The sequence below is a fragment of the Ranitomeya imitator genome, chromosome 2 (assembly GCF_032444005.1).
Source record: "Ranitomeya imitator isolate aRanImi1 chromosome 2, aRanImi1.pri, whole genome shotgun sequence".
Taxonomy (NCBI): domain Eukaryota; kingdom Metazoa; phylum Chordata; class Amphibia; order Anura; family Dendrobatidae; genus Ranitomeya; species Ranitomeya imitator.
In genome coordinates, this window is record NC_091283.1 from 218,640,634 (window position 1) to 218,649,927 (window position 9,294).

The 9,294-nt window shown below is 46.8% G+C and overlaps 1 long non-coding RNA gene across 1 annotated transcript; it reads right to left on the reverse strand.

Annotated features, from left to right (window-relative positions):
* Nucleotides 1-284: 284 nt before the first annotated feature.
* Nucleotides 285-1,992, reverse strand: LOC138667315 (uncharacterized). Its single transcript, XR_011318706.1, has 3 exons — nt 1,841-1,992; nt 1,581-1,731; nt 285-1,151 (listed from the first exon to the last, which is right to left on the reverse strand). It is a non-coding gene; the product is annotated as an uncharacterized lncRNA (long non-coding RNA).
* Between the last annotated feature and the right edge of the window lie 7,302 nt (nt 1,993-9,294).

Sequence of the window (9,294 nt, forward strand, 5' to 3'; positions counted from 1 at the left end):
GCGGTAGGTAAGTATGTAGTGTTTGTTTTTTTACTTTAACGATGGTAACCAGGGTAAACATCGGGTTACTAAGCGCGGCCCTGCGCTTAGTAACCCGATGTTTACCCTGGTTACCGGCATCGTTGGTCGCTGGAGAGCTGTCTGTGTGACAGCTCTCCAGCGACCAAACAGCGACGCTGCAGCGATCCGGATCATTGTCGGTATCGCTGCAGCGTCGCTTAGTGTGACGGTACCTTAAGCAAGGTGATAAGAACATCCAAGATTGAGCAATGGTAGATAGGTGAAGCAAAAAATAGCCCACCTAGTCTGCAGTAATATTCTCCATAAGGCCGGCCTCACACTAGCGAGTTTTACGGACGTAAGAGCGCAGAAACTACGTCCGTAAAACTCGCATAAAATACGGCAACTAAACAAGCAACTAAATTTTTACAAACAGTTGAGGAAAATTTTTTCAATATGAAAAACTGAACTAACTTTTTCATCTTAATGCAAGTAGGTGTATTCCTGAGAATACCCATAGGAGCTACTTGTGTCAGTGATGAAAGATTGACTTGCTGATGGTCCCAGGCTTGTGTTTCCTCCTCCAGAAAAATTCTGTGCCGGTTGGGTGTAGGAAGACGCTCTAGAGTGCGGTTCACTGGGTTTCGGTCGTGGGCGGAAGAGTCCGAAAACCCCCGTCAATACATTCTCATATGACTCAATTGGAGCAGGGTCCTCCAGAGCGGTGAGGGATGTTTGGCACAGAGACATGAAGAGAGACTGCCTATCCGGTGGCAGTGAGCGTGCCTTTCGGGCAATGGTTAACGCAAAAAAATCACACTGGTCCTCACTTGAGGATTGTTTCAGTAAATCTAGTGTGTCACTTGCGATCTTCTCAGTTTTATCCTCCATTCTTTTTTTTTTTTTTTTTTTTAATGGACTCTCCTGCCACCGGATAGGGAGCTCTCTTCTCTGTTACCACAGCTTCTGACGAACCAGATGATCCAACAGCTGCTGCAGTTGATGTGCCTGCAGCAGCTGCTGGACATGCGGCATCAGCAGAAGCTGTGGTAAGAGATGGAGAAATTGTCCCTCCCGCTCCCGAGGAAGTGCCTGCTCCATCTTCGGAGTGGTCATCCACAGGAGGCGGGTTGGAAAGGTTTCCCTCAGTCCTGTGTGAGAAAAGGAAAAAAATTATTAATCATGACCGCTGCGGAGGAGCAACATTTTAGGAACAGCATAAAGGCCGCTTACTCCAAAACGCTGTTCATTTTTTTGCATGTGTGCTGATAATGCATGTTTTGATTTAACACATGCGTTATCACCACATGCTATCCAAACAATGTTCTAGTTATCTTGCGCAGTCAAAGTGCAAACACAAGATAAATAGACATGGTGTAGTGCCATACCTCTCACAACTCCATCTTTGGAATGATAGCGCAGACAGGATTTTTGAAAATGCTCTCTTCACTATGGTATAACATCTGGATGCTGTGTATTGAACGCAGAGGCAGGACACAGCATTCAATACGCAGTCAACTGTGCTACATCACATGGCAACATTGATGAGGCTACATATATATTATTGGTTTATAACCTACCTCCGCAAAGTCCGGCTTGTGAGCAGGAACTGCAGCTCCTCGTAAAATGGAAAGGTTATTCGACTTGGAGAAGATCCACTCCGGTCACATGTATTTATGAATTTGTTGAACCGGTCCCGAACTGACCTCCATCTCTGCTTGACATTTTTTTCTAAGAAAAAAAAAAAAAATATATATATATATATTGTCAAAGTACATTTATCATAAACTCTAATAATAATAATAATAATAATAATAATAATCGGTAACAATATAATTACCAATTTCCAATTGGTTTGCAATGGACAGGGAATCCCACTCCGGATAGAGGTCCCTCACAATCTTGGTCCAGCAATGGTCTCGGAAATATTTGTCCTTGTAGGACACATCAGCGGCATCCCATATACAAGGTATATCGCGAACCTACAATGAATAGAATAGTGTCATTACATAATATATCCAAATGATAAGTAATCTAAAAGGGAACCTGTCACCCCCAAAATGGGAACTGTAGATAAGCCCTCGATGTTTCCTCAAAGATGATCAAAACAGGTTAGATTATACTGACACAGGGGCGGTAACGGACCGATGGGCATTGCTGTCCGGTCCAGCGTCTCCCATCTTGTTGTGATGACGTCCTCTTGTATTCACACTGTGGCTCCAGCGCAGGCGTACTTTGCCCTGTTGAGGGCAGTACTTTGCATTACTGCAGTACGTTGCTGTGCCCTCACCAGGGAGATAAGCCGCAGCGTGAATACAAGAGGACGTCATCATAACAAGATGGGAGGGGCTGTACCAGACCGCCACGCTCATTGGAGCGGTACCAACCCTGGGTGAGTATAATCTAACCTCTTTTAATCATCTTTGAAGATACATCGGGGGCTTATCTACAGTATACAAGAAAGGGTAGATAAGCCCCTGATGCCGGTGGGCATAGCTCTACTTCCATGTTGGAGTTAAGAGGTTTCCTTACAGCACAAATGTTTAAAAATTTGGATATATATTAACATCACCTCTACCCTAACCCAAAGTCAAACAAACAAGGCAAACACCAAATTATGTCAGTTTCACACGTCAGTGGCTCCGGTACGTGAGGTGACAGTTTCATCACGTACCGGAGACACTGACTCACGTAGACACATTAAAATCAATGTGTCTCTACAGATGTCAGCGTGTTTTCAAGGACCGTGTGTCCATTTTCAAAACACGTAGACATGTCAGTGTTTGTGGGAGCGCACGGAATACACGGACCCATTAAAGTCAATGGGTCCGTGTAAACACGTACCGCACACGGATGTTGTCTGTGTGCCATCCGTGGGCATTTTTCCTGTCATAGTGTTAACATTGAAAAAATTGTTGCAATGCAAGGACACAGACACGCAGACACACGCACATCACACGGATCCCTCAAACGGGACCCCACCCAAAAAAAATGACATCGGGTCCCCCTATATTTTTAGGCCAGAAAGGCTAGGCAGACAGCCGTGGGCCAATATTTGAGGCCTGGGAAGGGGTTAAAGTACCCATGGCTGTTCCCAGGCTATGAATATTAACCCACAGCTGTCTGCATAGCCTTTCTGGCACTAAAATATAGGGGGCCCCGAAAAAAAAAAAATACGTAGGGTCCCCCTATATTTTTAGGCCAGAAAGGCTAGGCAGACAGCCGTGGGCCAATATTTGAGGCCCGGGAAGTGGTTAAAATACCCATGGCTGTTCCCAGGCCATGAATATTAACCCACAGCTGTCTGCATAGCCTTTCTGGCACTAAAATATAGGGGCCCCGAAAAAAAAAAATACGTAGGGTCCCCCTATATTTTTAGGCCAGAAAGGCTAGGCAAACAGCCGTGGGCCAATATTTGAGGCCCGGGAAGGGGTTAAAATACCCCTGGCTGTTCCCAGGCCATGAATATAAGCCCACAGCTGTCTGCGTAGCCTTTCTGGCACTAAAATATAGGGGGCCCCGAAAAAAAAAAGTGTTGGGGTCCCCCTATATTTTTAGGCCAGAAAGGCTACGCAGACAGCCGTGGGCTTATATTCATAGCCTAGGAAAGGGGCCATGGATATTCCCCCCCCCCCTGGCTACAAATATAAGCCCGCAGCCGCCCCGGAAAAGGCGCATCAAAAACATGCGCTAATTCCGGCACTTAGCCCCTCTCTTCCCACTCCCGTGTAGCGGTGGGATATGGGGTAATGAGGGGTTAATGCCACCTTGCTATTGTAAGGTGGCATTAAGCCCGGTTAATAATGGAGAGGCGTCAATAAGACGCCTATCCATTATTAATCCTATGAAAGGGTTAAAAAAAACACAAACACTAGAAAAAAAATTATTTTAATGAAATAAAGACAAACACTTTTTGACCATACTTTTATTTCACGCTCAATCCACCTGAAGACCCTCGACCTGAAAAAGACGTAAAAATATAAAGCAAATTCATACTCCCTGGCCCTGTCCGCAGAAACCCATCGAGGGTCCCACGAAGATCTGCCATGGAGAACAGACACATCCAGAGATGTGTCTGCTCTCCACGGCTGCAGCAACACACTGACAGGAGCCATAGCTCCTGTCGGTGTGTAACTGCGCATGCGCGAGCGAGTTTACCGGCGGTCATTGACCCCGGTACTCTCGCTTAACGGCAGTGCTGCGTGGGAAAGTTCAACGCAGCTGTACTGCCGTAAAACGAGACGCCGGCGCCATTGAACTCCGGGACAGTACGCGATACACTGCTAGGAGCTTTGCTCCTGGCAGTGTATCACCGGAGAGCAGGAGATCGGCGTGGGACACTCGGTTTTGGATTCTGCGGACAGGGAGTATGGATTTGGTTTATCTTTTTGGGATTTTTTTCTAGGGACGAGGGCTTCGCCTACAAGTGTGCTGTGTGGTGAGTATATACTCTATGTTTTATGTACTGTGTGTCATGTATGTTACGTTTATTGTGTGTGTATTGTGTGTGATGTGTTTTGTGTTTTTACCGTACTTACAATTGTGCTAAAGTCGCCAGACACAGGGACAACTCTCCCATCCTAATACAGGATGGGAGTAGTAGTCCCATACGGCGATTTAACACAATTGGGTGGCACTATCGTCGCATGGGGACACACACACAGACACACACACATATACACACAGACTTCACACACATATACACATACATACCAAATCGATCAAGCGACCGACATCGATCCCCATGCGACGATATGCCTCCATCATGACAGCCACACTCCGCCCACGCACTTCCTCCCGCTTCCCCGCACTTCCTGCTGTAGCGGTTTCTGCACCACAAACTGCAGAAAATCCGCAGATATTTTTTCATCTGCGGGTTTTATGCGGGTTTGACCCTCACAACGGAGGTCAATGGGTGCAGAACCGCTGCAGTTCCGCAAAAAGAAGTGACATGCTGCGGAATGTAAACCGCTGCGTTTCTGCGCGGTTTTTTCTGCAGCATGTGCACAGCGGTTTGCGGTTTTCATAGGTTTACATGTAAATGTAAACGCTGTGGAAACTGCAGCGGACCCGCAGCGGCAAAATCGCTGCGGTTCCGCGGTAAAAACCGCAACGTGTGAATGTAGCCTAATCCTTGTGGGTGAAAGGAGCCGGTACCTCTGCCAGCAGCATTGACTGAGGGTAATCTTTTTAGCAAGTCTTCCACAATGGCCCTCTGGCATATGTAATGAGGAAACCAGGCTGCAAGTACCTGTATTGAGCCGGGTCCAGAACTGCTGAGGCTGCGTCCCTTGTTTCCCGTGGGAAGGCACAAAGGACCGGACCGGGGCTCTGACCCGGAAGCTGGAGACGCGGTTATAAGTTAAAGTAAGTGAAAGTACACGCAGTCCAAGTATAACTTCAAACACAACAGCTTACTTTCATATCTTCGCAGCTCATCCAGTTCCAATACAGCAATTATATCAGATGCCACAGAGTACGTCATTTCTGCCTTCCCTTCACTCCTTTCCTTCTCACATAGCTCGAGCCCGGGGCCTACCGTCTCATATGGCATTTCAGCATCCTACCTGTCCAGATTTCTTGCCTCATGTGGGTTTCCCTCAGCAGCCTTTTTGCCCCGGCTCCGAGGGCATCAGCCCACGCAATCATCTGTCACATGGTGAGCGACCTGCCCGTCTTTCCTGCCATGTCTACTGGTAGATTAAGTTTTAGTCCGGAAGCTGCTGACGCTTGCATGGGTCTGGCAAAGCTGGTAATTGGGGTGCTGGATGGCTGGGTACTATACTTGAGCACCAACGTTGTGGGGTATCTATCTTGTTTCTGGGCACCTAAGCTCTTCTGAGCTTTATTGGTGCCCAGGCCCCTCTGTCTGAGGACAGGAAGATCCCTTCCTCTAACCTAAATGAGCCATCCTACATTAACTATCTACATTATTACTAAGTCCCTATCCTACATTATGTGGTTCAATATTAGTACAGCACTTTCCCTAGGAAATATACATTAAATATAACATATACATAGCAATATTAAATATTCATCTTATCAAACAATACGTGGCAATGATACATACAATATATATATATATATATATATACACACACACATATACTCAAAACCAGTACATGCTTAGGGGGGGTTTAGGACGGCTAACCCGACCCCACTCCATCCTCACCAGGAAGAACACTAGCCATCCACTCCTCCTCACGACACATAGCCTCCTCCTTCTTCTATTCTTGAGGCCATCCCTGCTGGGATTGGGAGTCCCCTCTGTAGTGCAGACGAAAAACTCCTGTTCCGCCTCTTCCTCCTCCTACTGCTCCTTGTCATCACCAAATGTGGCTTGAGAATTTTGTGTGAGACTGGGCTGTGTATTATCAGCCACTGTCAAATATTCCTCCATGGCCACCTGCTCGGTGATCAAAGGTTCCTCTTTGAAACTCTGTAGCAATTTTTTTAACAGACAGAGCAGCGGGATGGTTAAGTTGACAATAGCATCATCACTGCGCTCACCATCTTGGTGCAGTACTCAAAGTTTTGAAGAACCTCAGAAATGTAATCGATCCACACCCACTCGGCAGTTGTTATGTGTGGGGCTGAGTTATGCGTGGGGCTTGAGAAGCTGGAATTAAGACACTGCTCTCTGCTGCTCACTAAGCCTTGCCAACATATGAACCGCCTACTGCCTCAAAACAGTTATCTAACTAGCCCTGTGTTGCCCATTCAAAATATTCTTCTTAATCAGGATCCTTGTATCCTGTTCTAACAAGCTTTATGCATTTAATAGCCCTCTGCATCTGTGCTTTTACGCATATTGGTTGGTAACCAGTTCATGCAACATTGCATGTGTGGCGCCCCAGAGTCCTGGTCATCACAGTGGAATTGCTTTTCTTACGGGGAGCGTGATGTCACGCTTGGAGGCAAGGAAGGATAACTTTCACCAAGTAAACACAAGCATGCAACGTGTTCACACTCCAGGCCACAAGGGGGAGCTTTTGATCCTATTTGTAGGTGACTCCCCTATATATATTGTGGTTTGGAGGGAAAGTCAGTCACATAGTGCCAGAGAGCAGACTGGAGCAGTCTGAGGCAGGAAGAACGTATGAGGAGCCGTGCAGCTACGAGAACGTGCTGCAGCTCCTGGTAAGAGATAACACCGAATGCCGGACAGATTGTAGCGAGCATGTAGGAGAGAGAAGCACAGGCTAAGACACCAGGGGGAGGACAGTAATGCAGCAAACAGACTGTCTCCCTGGCAAGCGCAGACACCGGTAGCCGGAACACCGAGGTTGTAAGGGACTCTAGGACTAGCAGCAGAGACCGGCAGGACAGCTGAACTGCAAGTTACCTGTCCGCCTCAATACCCAGGAGGCAGAGTGAGGCATAGAGCCCGGGTCATGATAGAGACCCTGTAAAAAGGTTTGAGTCGCCTGTCATACGGGTTTGTGTCCTATCCCATATGGGGGACAGAGAGAACTGTGAGGACCTTATCAGAAGCCATAGGCAGTAAGGGACTACAACACCACCATGCTAGAGGAAGGCTTTTAGTTCCACCTGGATAAGGGGACTCCCAACTTGCCTCCAAGCCAGCCGGACCCTGCCTATCCTGTGATCTGGTGCCCTGGACTGTGGCTGCCTGAAGTGTTCAGTAAACCAGGTAAAGAGACTGCAAACTTGTGTCCTCGTTCTTTACTGCGCCATTCACCATCTTCCTTCTACACACCAGGAGCCCTGGGGATATACTTCACCTGTGGGAAGTTATACCAACTAGCTGCCATAACATCACCCCAGAGGACCCCTTAAAGCAGCGTCAGTCCCCACAGGTAGCATCACAAGCATAAAGTTTATTCAATTTCCCTTTTACAGGAGGCCCAGGGCCATGGACTGGGTCGCAGGCACCGTGACATCCCCCTGTGAGTACCGGACCCGGTACCGAGTACCCCACATCCCTGGCGGGCGACTCCCTTTAACACCCTATTTCTTACATTATGGCTGGTCAGAACAATGAAAGCAATTGTTACCATCCACCTGTGAGCAGGTATCAGGATGCAGTAATGGTCTGAGGCAGAACAAGGGTTAACAGAGGTTTTTAATGGAACAGCATTACTCCACACAGGGAGAGGGTAAATGGAGGAGATAAGGATACTAAAACTTTGTTTGGTGGATGTAGGTATAGCAAGGGCAATAAAGGATTAAGGAAAGTACAAAGGTATCAAACTTATCAGTCTGGCGGTGCTGAGGATCAATCTCTGTGGAGATATCGGTGGTGTTCCGGCCTGAACGCTTGAAGAATCCGGCGTCGTCCTGGTCGGAGTTGGGTACTGGGTCCCGGTGTCGGCAAGGGTCCTGGAATGTCCTTTCGTGAGTCCTGATTTCACGATGGGACACGATGGAGAGAGAACAGTCCTTTTCTTTTTAAGTATCGGCATAATGCTAATACGGGCGGTAGAGTCTACGTACATAGTTACATAGTTACATAGTTATTAAGGTTCAAGGAAGACTATAAGTCCATCTAGTTCAACCCATAGCCTAACCTAACATGCCCTAACATGTTGATCCAGAGGAAGGCAAAAAAAACCATGTGGCAAAGAGTAAGCTCCACATTGGGGAAAAAATGTCCTTCCCGACTCCACATACGGCAATCAGACTAGTTCCCTGGATCAACGCCCTATCAAGGAATCTAGTGTATATACCCTGTAACATTATACTTTTCCAGAAAGGTATCCAGTCCCCTCTTAAATTTAAGTAATGAATCACTCATTACAACATCATACGGCAGAGAGTTCCATAGTCTCACTGCTCTTACAGTAAAGAATCCGCGTCTGTTATTATTCTTAAACCTTTTTTCCTCCAAACGCATAGGATGCCCCCTTGTCCCGGTTTCAGGTCTATGATTAAAAAGATCATCAGAAAGGTCTTTGTACTGTCCCCTCATATATTTATACATTAAAATAAGATCACCCCTTAGTCTTCGTTTTTCCAAACTAAATAGCCCCAAGTGTAATAACCTATCTTGGTATTGCAGACCCCCCAGTCCTCTAATAACCTTGGTCGCTCTTCTCTGCACCCGCTCTAGTTCAGCTATGTCTTTCTTATACACCGGAGACCAGAACTGTGCACAGTATTCTAAGTGTGGTCGAACTACTGACTTGTATAGAGGTAAAATTATATTCTCCTCATGAGCATCTATGCCTCTTTTAATGCATCCCATTATTTTATTTGCCTTTGTAGCAGCTGCCTGACACTGGCCACTGAATATGAGTTTGTCATCCACCCATATACCCAGGTCTTTTTCAT